We start from the raw sequence: 13704 nt of genomic DNA on the forward strand, positions 1-13704 counted from the left end.
GTTTTTCTGAAGTATGACTTTATGACAACATCTGCTGGGTACTCCCAGCACCCTCTTGTTTCACATCTCCAGCTGCTATTGTGTACTGCACCTGACTGTTCTAATGTGTTCTCTACTTTCTTTTCTCTCTCCATCTGCCAGCACCAGAGATAATTGTCACCTGGGCAACCTTGGTCTCCAGTCCATCCCAGACACTCCCTCTGTTCTCTCCACCCCAGCACCACTCCCAAACCCACCATCGCAACTTAAGAGATACTTGTTTTCTAATTTTCCCAGTTCTGCCCCAAACCCACCATCGCAACTTAAGAGATACTTGTTTTCTAATTTTCCCAGTTCTGATGTCCTGAGGTGGTAACTCTGTGTCTCTCTCTCCACAGACGCTGACTGGCCTGCTGTGTATTTCTCACACTTTCTGTTTTTGCTTCAGATATCCAACATCTCCAGTTGTTTGCTTCAACATAAACCTGGGACTTCCAGTTTCCAGGCCAAGAACTTAACCATTACACCCATGCAAATGTAAGAGTTGCAACGACACAATATATGTTTCTGAGAGCTGCTACAGACTGATAGGTCACAGATCTTTAAAGTGCTGTGAAATTCTATGATTCTGGACACTTAACATAATATAAAGCAAGGTTAATAAATTAATCTATATTGCCACTGTTTATTCGACTTCCCTCATTTTTAAATAACTAACTTGCTAACGTTTTATAATCAAGCTACATTTTACAGAAGCATCCAAAAGCATTTCAGTTAGATTTTTGAAAGTATAAACAGTTATCAAAACATCTGGTCTCTTCAAAGGTGTGAAATATACAATAGATTGCTTGGCTTGTAAGCAATGATTGCTTTCTCTGACAAGGCTGCATCATTGTCCCAATCTGTCTTACTGCAATGGAGCACCTCGCCTGCAACAAGCCATCTATGGGAGGGAGTTAATCTTCAGAACTAATGGAAAATTGTTCATCCTACAGGAACTGTTCATCCTAAGGGAAAACTACACTCCAGAATCAAGCTTACACAAACCTTGGCAACCTCTGTACTTGGGCGTGCCAAGGTCCAAGCCAACAATGATGCTTTGATTGAATCAAACAAGTGGATTGCCTTACACTTAACATCCGTAAGACAAGGGTTCCCGACCAACCTGCCTCTTCTGCACCACACAGTCCTCTGGCTACAAAGGTAAGATCACATTTTGAGAGGCACCTCCCAGCAAAGGCAGAGATTGATGATGAAATTCACCACTGCCTTCAATGCAGCTCCACAGCCTCTGGTTGATCGACGAAAAGGGTATTTGAAGATCATGAAATCAGACCTGGCAGAGCTCTTGTGATCTACTGGGCACCAGTATCCCTGCCTTCCTACATGCTTCTGAGACCTAGACTACCTGCAAGCAGCCATCACAAAGAAAATTACTGCCAACTCTGTTTCCTGCAAATTCACTGAAAGGATAAGCAAGCAAACATCAGCGTCCTCTCCCAAGCCAACATCCCCAGTATAGGAGTCCGAGTCACACTCATGTGATCCTTCTTGTGCCTGACATCAGATCCAAGATCAGACACTCTATTCCAAGCTCTGTCAGGGGGAGAAAGTACCATAGAGGAAAAGATTCAAGGCTCAAATTCCCTGAAAAAATGTTACATTCCCATTACTCCTGGAACCTCTTGAACGGACCTCTTATACAATAAAGATAAATTCGTGATCTCTCAGTCTCCCTCATCACGGCCCTTGCCCTTTATTTGTCTACCTGCACTGCACTTTCCCTGCAACTGTAACACCAAATTCTGTTTTTATTTTCCCTTTTGTACTACCTCGATGTACTTATGCATGGAATGATTTCTATGGATGGCATGCAAACAAAAGCTTCTCTCTGTATCTTGGTACATGTGACAATAATAAACCAATTACCAAATGCCAACGGCCATTCAGAGTGGACATGGAGTACTTGGGATAGTATTGAGAAACTTAGGTTCATGCATTGTGAACACACAGAGGTTCTGCAGAAGGAGCGGATCACCTCACAAACATACACCTGCCTGCCCCATTGGACGACCACCTGCCCCATTTGTGGAAGGGTCTGCAGTTCCCACACTGGCTTCAGAAGCGACCTCAAAACCCACAAAAATCATCTTCAATCCCAAATGACTGCCAAAGAAGAAAAGGGACTATTGAAAGTGCAGGATGGTTGGGCTGGATGCTTTCTTTCATTCAGCATGTTACTATCTGTATTCAGTTTTCTATGTCATTTTAGGGTACATACAAATCTATTAAAATAATAGGCAAGAAAAGTCCAGCAAGTCCATCAAGCCTTCACCCACAATATGATGACAAGAGAGTATCTACCCTGTCTAAAGCCCTTTTTACATTCTCTAAAGTCATGTAATCTGCTGACAGAGGCAAAAACCATCTGTGCCAACAATGAGAGTATACAATCACCCAAATCAATCTCAGATGCCCATTTATTATATCTGTTACAGAATAGTTTACTTTCTATTCTCATTGCTCAAATGTAAGTACATAAAATAAAAGAATGTAATTAAATATCATTTAACAAAATAATTAGCATTAATAAATGTTTGAAATGTTTTGACATTATCTTTGTCAGAACAAGTGTTTTTTTTTGTCTGAGCATTATATTCGGGACATTCAATAGGCAGCTGCTTCTAAAGACAAAGTGCAGCTGCACATACACCCTTGGCAAGAAGCAAAACCTTTGAACATTGTGGCAAAACAGATATTTCCCAGAGAAATTATTTGATGACCCTCATCAATTTCATCCATATTCAGATTTATTTGAAGTGATCTAATATAAATCAGGGAAGCCTCTGAAACTAGGAACAAGAGGCAAATTCAAAGTATTTCCAAGAAGAATAAAGGTGGCTCATTCTTGATTTCATCTGAGAGTGTGATTTCAGTCTTCACAAAAGAAAGACAAATGAAAGCGCTGTATCATTAAGAAGCAATTGAGCACTTCAGTAAGTTTCTCAAAGCAGCATTTGCCATGTAAGAAAAAGGAGTGATCCAGTTATTTGTTATAAATTTGTAGTGAAGACATGTAAATAAAATTACCTGATGTCTTTGATGCATCAAAACCCAATTCAATGACTTATAAGGAGAGGCTTGATAGACTGGGACTTCTTTCCCTGAAGCGTTGGAGGTTGAGGGGTGACCTTACAGAGATATATAAAATCATGAGGGGAGTAGATAAGATGGATAGTCACAGTCTTTTTTCCTCTAAAACTAGAGGGCATAGGTTTAAGGTGAGAGGGGAAAAATTTAGAAGTGATCTGAGGGGCAGCTTTTTCACACAGAGGGTGGTGGGTATATGGAACAAGCTGCCAGAGGAAGAAAACAGTGGGTACAATTACAATGTTTAAAAGACATTTGGACAAGTACATGGATAGAAGTGGCCTAGAAAGATTTGGGCCAAACACAAGCAAATGAGACTAGCTCAGATAGATATCTTGGTCAGCATGGACAAGTGGGCTGAAGGGCCTGTTTCCGTGCAGTATAACTCTATGAATCTAAGGTCCTTCAAAGAAGTGCTGTCAATCAATTTGATGCCAAGCCTTAAAATAAGATTTTGGTACAACTGAGTAAGGTCAGTTAAAGAGATAGGTTCCAAGTACATCCTCAAGGAGGATGGAGAGAAGCAAAAGCAGAAAGGATTGGGAAGGGACTCTCAGAGTTTAGTGACTTGGCATCTGAAGGCATGACTGCCAATGGTTGTGGTTACACTTGAGGTTGGCAAGTGACCTGTCTTTGGCCAAGCACATAGATGCAATCACAAGGAAGACATGCTAGCATCTTCACTTTCTTAGAAAGTTAAGGAGGTTCGGCATGTCACTGAACACTCTAACCAACTTCTACAGATGTATTGTTGAAAGTATCCTGACTGGTTGCATCATGGTCTGGTGCAGCAATTCGAATGCGTAGAAACATAAGAAGCTGCAGAGAGCAGTGGATTCAGCCCAATACATCATGGGCATATCTCTCCCCACCATCGGTAGTTCTATATGAGGCACTGCCTCTAGAAGACAACATCTATCATCAAAGATCCCCACCATCCGGGCCATGCCATTTTCTCACAGCTACTGTCGGGCAGGAGGTACAGAAGCCTGAAGTCTTACATCACCGGATTCTACTTCCCTTCAACTATTTGGTTCCTGAATCAACCTGCACAATCCTAATCACTATGACCACTTTGCACTACAATGGACTTTTTTGTTCTAATTGTGTAAAATCTTGTATAATTATATATAATTTATGTTTAATTTATGTTTTTCTTGTGAATGTTGTGTATCTGATGCTCTGTGCCTGTGACGTTGCTGCAAGTAAGTTTTTCATCGCACCTGTGCATACATGTACTTGTGCATATGACAATAAACTTGACCTTGACTTTGACAAATAAGTCAGAAGTGGAGAAGTACTGATAGGGAGGATCCAGTGGTTTGAAAAGAAAGTTAGAAATTTTAAAACTGAAGTGTTATTTAGTGAAGAATCACCTTAAGTCAGTGAGCAGGGTGATGATGAATGAATGAGACTTGGAGCAAGTTAAGGCATGAGCTGCAGAGTTTTAGTGATCTCATAGTTACAGAGTGAACACAGTTTAATTTGGACAAGTGTCAAATGTAAGCAGAAAGTGTACAGTAAATGGCAGGACACTTAGGAGCACTGATGTACAGAGGGATCTTAGGGTGCAAGTCCATAGCTCCTGAAAGTGGCCACATAAGTGTAAAGGGTAGTAAAGAAGGCAAACGGTATATTTGCCTTCATCAGTTGGGGCACTGAGTATAAAAGTTGGCAAGTCATGTTGTAGTTGCACGAAACTTTGGTTAGGCCACATGTGGAGTAGTTTGTGCAGTTCTGGTTGCCGCACTATAGGAAGTATGTGGAGGCTTTGGAGATGTGCAAAGAAAGTTCACCAGGATGATGTCTGGATTAGAGAGTATTAGCTTTAAGGAGAGGTTGGACAAAAGTGAATTGTTTTCTCTGGGGCATCAGAGACTGACGGTTGACCTGATAGAAGCAATGAGATGCTAAAGATACTGAGTCATTTTCCTGTGTGGAGATAACAGATACTAAAAGGTATAGATTTAAGGTGAGAGGGGGAAATTTTGAAGGGGATTTGCTGGGATATCTTTTTACACAGAGTGGTAGGTGCCTGGAACATGCTACTGGGGAGCTGGTAGAAGCAGATAGGATAGCAATGTTTAAGAGGCATTTTGACAGGCACATGAACAGATAGGGAATAGAGGATATGGACCATTGCAGGCCGATGGGATTGGTTTAGATTGGTATCATGACCCGTGCATATAACAGAGGCTCATTGTGATCTCTCTTCAGAGTTCATGTATGATTATAGCATCGGGTGCTTGATAATTGGGCACAGAGGCAAAACAAGAGGCCAAGAGTTGGCAATGTTGACTTCCAAGTACTTAACCTAAAAAAACTTTCAGAGAAACTGGAGAAAGAGACAGAGGAACCAGTCATTGTGGATCTAATGAAATAGGGAAGGAATGGCATTTTTCTGGCAAAATGGTGTGGGACATTTGGAAACAAATTGGTGAGATGAACTCGAGTGGTAATCTTCAGAACCTGTGTTAGAGCAGGCAATAAGGAGATTGAGGAATTTCACATGTATATCGTAGGACAGTTGTTCATTTTATACAATGATAGCAATTTCTGGGAAATGCGAGAAATTTTCCAGAAAGATGATGTGCAAGGGAGAGAGACAAGGGAATCTAGAGAACCAAATAGATTGTGAATGAATAACCAAAAGAGCTGAATAAACAGCAACCACAAAATAAACCACAAACACAGAACCCCCTCTCTGCTCCCTAATGTTAACCCCCTATAAATATTGAATTTCTTCTGATACAGGAGGTTTTTGGTCTACAAGGTCAATGCTGACTCTCAGAGCTGTCGTAGCAGACCCTTTCCCCCACTTATTTCCCTCTCACCTATTCCCTATAACAGGCCCAAACATGGCAAACATATTGGAAAAACTGTGAGCAAGTTTGCAGATGATGAAAAGATTGGTGGGGTCATTGAACCTAAGACGAGACAAGCTCACTAAAGACTAGATTTGAATGGGATATTGGGTGAATGTCATGTGAAAGAGATGAGTAGTTACTTGAAAAGCTAGAGCTGACAAAATATAACTGGTATGTTGAATGGGAAAAGGTCTGGAAATAACAATATGCAAATGTGCTTCCGTGTCATGAGAAAATATGAAAAATAGATATGAATTGATGCTAAATATGGTTGAGGTGCATGGATTTAGTACATGAAAATCAGAAATTGCAGATGATGGAAATCTGAAATAAAAATAGGTGCTAGAAATACTCGAGGTCAGGCAGCATCCGTGGAAAGAGAAAAAGACTTAACATTTTGGCCCACAGATTTTTTTTCAACAAAAAGATTATGTTGAGAAGATTTAACAGATCTTATTCTACTTAAGTAGGCATGTAATGTACCCTTAGTAATCTCCTCTCACGGATTCACGATCTGTAGTGTCCATCTTCCAGCATTGCTGCTTTTAAGTATCAACATCACACTAATGTCCCTCTCATCCATGAGAAAATAAAATATAGTCTCATTCAGTAAATGAAAATAGAAAAATGGCAGATGCTGGAAATAAAATAGAAACAGAATATATTGAAAACACTGAGCCGATCAGGCAGCAGGTGCACTTTTTCCATTTTCATTTACTGATTGAGGAAACAGTTAATGTTTTAGATCCGGACCCTTCATCAGAATCTCGATGAAAGGTCCTGTAACTGAAAGTCAACCCTTTCCATAGATGCTGCCTGAGTTACTCAGTGTTTCCAGCATTTTCTGTTTATATTAATGTTCAACGTGTAACCATAAGGCTGACTGGGGACCGGTCCCATTTCTTTTGTAATCCAAAGGCGTCAGAGCAAACAATCTGATTCAATGTGAAGTGAACTGCTAATATGTAATGATGTTCCAGTTACCAACGCAGACTAGATGATTGTTTCATAGAACACCTGCACTCTGTCCGTAACCGCGATCTGCATCTCCCTGTTGCCAGTGACTTCAACTCCCCCTTCCACTCCATCACTGATATATCAGTCCTCGGCCTCCTCCACTGCCAGGAGAATTCCAAACGCAAACTGGAGGAACAGCACCTCATGTTCTGTCTTGGGACCTTACAGCTTTAGGGCATGAACATTGAATTATCCCACTTTAACCAACATCCCCCCCCCCCTCCCGCCCCACCACCATGCCTCTTCTTTTCTTCCCCTTCCTAACCTCTCTCTCTTTTTTCTCCTTGCCTATTTCTTTATTTTTCCCTCTCCTCCCCTCCCCCCATGGGGCACCTGCCTCCTTGCCTTTGACCCATCCCCCAGTCGATCAGCTCTCCCCTCCTCCCCTGCACCTGCCTATCACTATCTCTTACCTGCATCTACCTATCACCACCCTGTGCCCACCCCGCCTCCCCTCTTTTGTCCACCTATCACTGCTTTGTTCCCCCCCTCCCCATATATTGAGCTTCCCCTTTTCCTATCTTCAGTCCTGAAGAAGGATCCCGACCCGAAACGTTGACTGTCTGTTTTTCTCCACGGATGCTGCCTGGCCTGCTGGTTTCCTCCAGCATTTAGTTGTTTTTTCATCTAGATTCCAGCATCTGTAGTCCTTTGTTTCTCCAGTTATCCATAGTAGCTATTCCCTGAGCTTAAACAGACTGTCAGAGACCAAGAAAAGGAATAAAATTGATTAAAGGACTGATTAAAATTCAGACAAGAAACATTGCAGCCAATTTAAGCAGTTGATCTTTAAGTCTATGAGCAACTCACCTGCTCATACATTTATGCAGCAGAACTATATGTCAGGTAGGAGGAAATAATAACTGGAAACACGAGACTAAAGCATTCTGAATAATGATTGAAGACAGATAATGCCTGGTAGTTGGCTAGCAAGTGGGAGGAAAAGATTGTTCTGACTGAATTATGATCATCGTTGGCACCATAACTGGCGGCACAAATAAATATTCCTTTCCCCAAAGCAGTTTTTATATGATGCCACTTTTTAAATTAATTTTTCAAGATGTGGGCGTCGTTGAAAGCCCAGCATTCATGACCCACTCATAAGTGCCCTCAAGAAAGGGGTGGTGAGCCGCCTTCTTGAACTGCTGCGGTCTTTCTGGTGAAGCTATTCCCGCAGTGTGGTTGAGTTGGGAGTTCCAGGATTTAGACCCAGCAATTTGTCTTTTTTAAATTTAATTTTGACTGTAATCAGTTTGTTTCTCCCTCAGGAGAGGTGTGATAAATTGCTGCTAGCCTGATCTGTGCTCTTGGAACCAAATTCCTGGTGGTTTCATGCTAAACAGACTGCATGAACCAGATGCCAGTTCAGACAATGTCCAGAATCTAACATGAAATCTCAGAGGAATAGAAAAGGCTGAGTAAGATGCAAAATCTTTATTTCAGCAATCTTTGGAAGAATCTAAGAGTAGGCACAAAGTTATCACTTTTATGTGTATGCTGGATCAGTTTCAAAATCTTCCAGTTAACAAATTTTTGAATGCCCAAACTCACACGATAGATTTATGTGTCATATTCTGTGTTCGGTTATTACTTTAGCAATGTTAATTTTGTAATTGTCTCCAAGGTCTGTTTAATAGTTCAGTCTATGTAGCTTAATAAATTGCTATTACAACTGCAATTCTTTGAAAAGGAGACCATTGCTGAGTGTCCTGAAGATCACAGAAGAAAAATAAAATAAAGGGGAATGTGCCACATATTACTCTTCAAATTAATCACTTCACTGACAAATTATATAAACAGTTCCTGTCTATCAATCACAAACAACAGGGTATTACAGAAAGGGTAAGAAATTATCGTGGTGACAACAACTTGCATATATAAAGCAACTTTAATATTGTTAAAAATCACAAGACATTTTATAGTGACACAAAATCACAGAATTGCAATAATTCTCCAGGGCAAAAAGGAGGAAAAGTGGTAGGGAGACCAAGATACTTGGGAGCAAATTCCAGGTTTTAGGACCTGGACAGCTGAAGCCATGGCCACTAATGGTGAGGCAATTAAAATTCGGGAAGATTAAGAGGCCCAAAAAGGCCCAAAATGAAAGAAGGCAGGAGTGGTAAAGGATTGTGGAGTTGGAGGAAAATACAAGGAATGGACATAGAGGGATATGCAAACAAGGATGGGATTTAAAAAAAAAACTATTATTCACTCTCCATGGGTCACGATAGCAAGATAATTTCTTTTAATGTTTCATATTTAATTAAAATGTTGATTTAATACAAGAAGATTTATGCATTTCATAACACAGTGCAGACTGAAATATTTTCCACTTTTATGCAGGCTGCCAATTAGGGTTTGGCATCATTTCACAAGTTTATATCAATGCAGACAATTGAGTTTGAAATTACTTCACATACTTCCAAAGTATATGACTCTGTGTCTGGGCCTGAACTTATGCATCTGTGGGATACTACTTGTTGCTCAAGGGATGGAAGTATTGTTTTTGTTGCATGTATGGAACTTGAAAAGGTGTCAAAGTGCTGCAAGATACAGTGCTCAGCTAATACCAAACCCCAGTTGGGGAGTAGAGGGCTACTGGTGGTTAAGTGAAACATAACCTATTATTCCTTAAAAGCAAATTAACAGGTAGTATTGATGTTGATAGTGATTGTTTGAGAGTGTCCATAGTTCCACAACGGATGCAACAAGATTAATCATGACTGTGAATGGCCTTGGGACATTTCTACTATGTAAAGGGTTCCAAAGAAAAGTTACTGTTGCTATTGCATTGTATAGAAATTGAAAAGTTCTCGAAGTGCATACTTGCTCATAATCATTCCCTTTTACAGTGGGAAAATTAAGGCAGGCTGGCTGGTATCTGAAACATGCACCTGCAAGACACAGTGCTCAGCCAGTATCAAACCTCAGTCAGGATCTTAAAGCTGCAGTAGTCCTGTAACAGACTTCCCAAAAAAGAATTAAAACAAAAGATCATATCTCACTCTACTCAAATGGTTAGAGAATTTGTGAATATGAATATCTTCAGAAACTGCTTCAGATGGATATCTTCCCATTGACAAACATTTAGTTTTCCAAAATCATATCTTGTGGCTTTGCAGCTTGTCAACTAGTTCCTTTGATTATAAAGGAGGATAATAAGAATATTAAATATATGCTGCAATTCATTCATTTCTAATCTATTTGCACAGAAAACTTATTATGAAAACAATTGCACAAAATCTCTTTAAGGGCACTGAAAATGGCTCATTAAAATGTGGGCAGCCCAGTGGCGCAGCTAGTACAGCTGCTGCCTCACAACTCCAATGACCCCAGTTCAATCCTCTCGTGTAGAGTTTTTACATTCTCCCTGTGACCGTGAGGGTTTCCTCTGGGTGCTCCAGTTTCTTTCTACGCCAAAGACAAGCAGGCTGGTAGGTTAATTGGCCACAGTAAATTGCCCCCAGTGTAGATGGGATGGGGATGTGTGAAGGTTACTGATAAAATAACTGGGGAATGGGATAGCTCTGTGAGCTGGCATAGATTCAATGGGCTGAATGGTCTCCTTGAATGTTGTGTGGAAATATGATATTTGGAAACCTTGATGCGGGGTTTCAACCTGAAGCATTGACAATTCCTTTCCCCACCACAGATGTTGCTCGACCTGCTAAGTTCCTCCAGCAGATTGTTTGCCATTGAACAATATCTGCATAATAAAGGTAAGTCATAGGCAGATGTCCAATCAAATGGTATAGCCCAAAATCTATAATATTTACTTCACACTTAGAACACAGAGCTGGCCATGTGAAAACAGAACATATCTCTGTGTCTGAGGGCAGAATGGAAATCTAATCCTTCTCAAATGTGCCTGAAGTATAAAGATCCATGACTTCATTTAATAAATACTGTTGCTCTGGTCAGTGAGATCACATGAATGAGGTCCTTTATTCACTTTGTTCCAGGGAGCACGCTTTTGTGAAAGCAACGAACAAAGCCATCTGAAGGATGCTTGTCTCCCTGAGTTTCACATTGTTGTTTTATTCCACTTGAAATAAAAGTTAATTTATCTGTGTCATGAACATCAAGCTTATAATTAAAAAGGAATTGATAAACCAAAAATAATCTGGGCTAAGCAATCCAGCACCTGTTAATTGACCGGACTGGTGGTCCCAAGGCCTGAAGTAATCCAGATGACCAGCCCTTCCCTAACCTTGCTTGGGATCACCATCCTCCTATGTCTGGTTCCCTCAGGTGAATGGCAGGGAGACCCAGTTATGTCTTTTTTTGGAGGGGAATCCCCTGATATCCCACGGAGACCTGGAGACCCAAATTCAAACTCTACTGTGGCAGCTGTGTAAATCCAATGCATAATGCGGATTTTAAAAAATTATCATTGGTAATGATGCCACTAAAAATCCATCCGGTTCACTAATGTCTTTTAGTAGAGGAAGTCTGCTGCCATTATCCTGCCTGTGACTCCAGATGCAGAAACACAGCAGACTCTGAACTGCCTTCTGAAATAGACTTGCAAGCCATTCAGTTCAAAGGCAATTAGGGATGGGAATAAATCCCAGTGACTCCCAGATCCTGAAAAAAATTAAGAAGGACCCCTATTTTAAATTGCACTCTTAGGCCTACAAGACCTCTCCATGCTGGAATCAAATGCATGCCCTTTAATAGATTATGTGAATGCATACACAAGTTTTATCATGAAAACGTTCTTTGATAAACATAGTATTTGGAATCATTGTAAAGCAGAAGTGCTTAATCTGGGTCAAAATGCTCCAAGGTAGATTAAACAGTTCCAAGGAACTAATTGCCTACACTGCCATTCACTGGAAAATAAACCACTGATTCCAGATTGTTTTAACATTCACATGCGTGCATCATTGTAGGTAATTCCAAGCCTTTGTCTGCTATAAACCGCTCAAGATCTTATATTTTGCAACTGAGTTCTAAAGGAAGTGCACTTCATTTATCTATAATTTTTCCATACGAGTCTGGTAGATGTTTTCTACTGACAGCTGACACAATACAATGCAAGTTTTATCCCCACTGCTATAATAACCAAATAAAATAAAACCTTCTCCAGCTGAAATATTATTTGTACAGGTTTCCTGTCTCTTGCTGTGGGCTATTCTTTCACTTGCAATACTTGTTGCACTTGTAAGAACATTAGGGCATTGTGTGCTGTCAGATGAGACAAGTGTTTTCTTTCCACTTTCAGGGCCTTTCCAAAGAACTGGGATCCTCTCTTCAGATGACACAGGAAAGTAATGTTCTGGTTTCTCCTAGCAGCGTGATAACAGAAATAATTAATATTATGTGCCTCACATGTATATTTACGGGGCAGGTTGACAACATAAAGATCAAGGAGAGCCTGGAGAAAGCAGGGTCACACAAAGTTTCCCTTCCTCCATGCTCATTTCCCTGCACTCTCCAGGACCCTGACTTACTCCGCACTCTATCCAATTATTTTGCTCACCGCCATTTTACTATGCCCCCTTTCTCTGACACATCTCTTCTCACTCTAGCACCTAAATCAATTCTGATAAATTCAATAGAGACACCAAGAGATCACAGATTCTGGAATCTGGAACAAAAAAAACATAGGGATAAATTCAGTCTTCATTCACCAGGTGGCACAGAGCAATAGTGTAATTCGCAGCCAGAGTAGAGATGACTGGGCAGAAATACTTCACCTTTGTAGCATCCCTGTGACTCTCCCTCGCACCCTCCCTGGCTTTCCAAATAATTGTTGCTTCCAATTACCAGATTATCCACCACCTCCTGAAGTATTCATACACATGCAAGATAGCTTAATATCTAAATCACAAGATAACCAATTCAGAGGTCTAGTCATTGATGTAGAAAATATGAGTTCAAATCTCCCCATTACAGTCAAGTACTTTAATAAATCTATAACTAAAATTTATATCAATAATGGTGATCAAGAAACTACTAGATTGCCTTTAAACCCAATTTCTTCACTAGTATTCTTCAGGGACGGAAGTTTGCTATCAATGAATGCAGACCACGCTGTAGCTGTCTCTTCAGTTGACTGACAATTAGGGATGACAAAATATGCTGGCCATCGGCAGTGATGTACACATACTGTGAAAAAACAATGAAAAGCTCTTTTAATATGTTACCAGAAGATGACGGAAGAACGTGGACATCGATCTGCATGTGTAAACAACAGGAACAAAGCAGGCTATTGGTTGATATTTTTTTCTCTAATTTTAGTAGCATTCCCAATGTTAACAGGGGATTTGCAAAGTTAACGGGGTTGAGCATGTCATCTTTATACTCAAGTCACTGTCAATGGCCCTTCAGTTTTAGTCTTCTCATGCTTTGCAGTGGTTTTTGGTGCACTGTATTGCATGTGTCGCATTTAACAATGTGAAAAACATGGGTTAGATTTTACGGGAGCCAGTTATCTTCAATATGCCCAAATGGATAAGGGTATTGTTATATAGTGGTTAAGTTACTGGACCTGCATCTATGAGGCCTGAAATATTGATCCAGAAACACAAGTTCAAATCCCATAAGCTGGGGAATTTAAATTCAAATAATTAAATAACTCTGAAAATATAAAGCAAATATCAATTTGGTGACAATGACACTACCGGATTGTCAAAAGTAAATGGTTCATTCATGTTTTCCGAGATCTGCTATCCTTGTCCAAGCT

General features: G+C 40.4%; 1 long non-coding RNA gene across 1 annotated transcript in view; it reads right to left on the reverse strand.

Annotated features, from left to right (window-relative positions):
• Positions 1 to 13704, reverse strand: part of LOC127572717 (uncharacterized) — a 45265-nt gene that overhangs the window by 5549 nt on the left and 26012 nt on the right. The window lies entirely within an intron of this gene.

This window comes from Pristis pectinata, chromosome 7 (assembly GCF_009764475.1).
Source record: "Pristis pectinata isolate sPriPec2 chromosome 7, sPriPec2.1.pri, whole genome shotgun sequence".
NCBI classification, from domain to species: Eukaryota; Metazoa; Chordata; class Chondrichthyes; order Rhinopristiformes; family Pristidae; genus Pristis; species Pristis pectinata.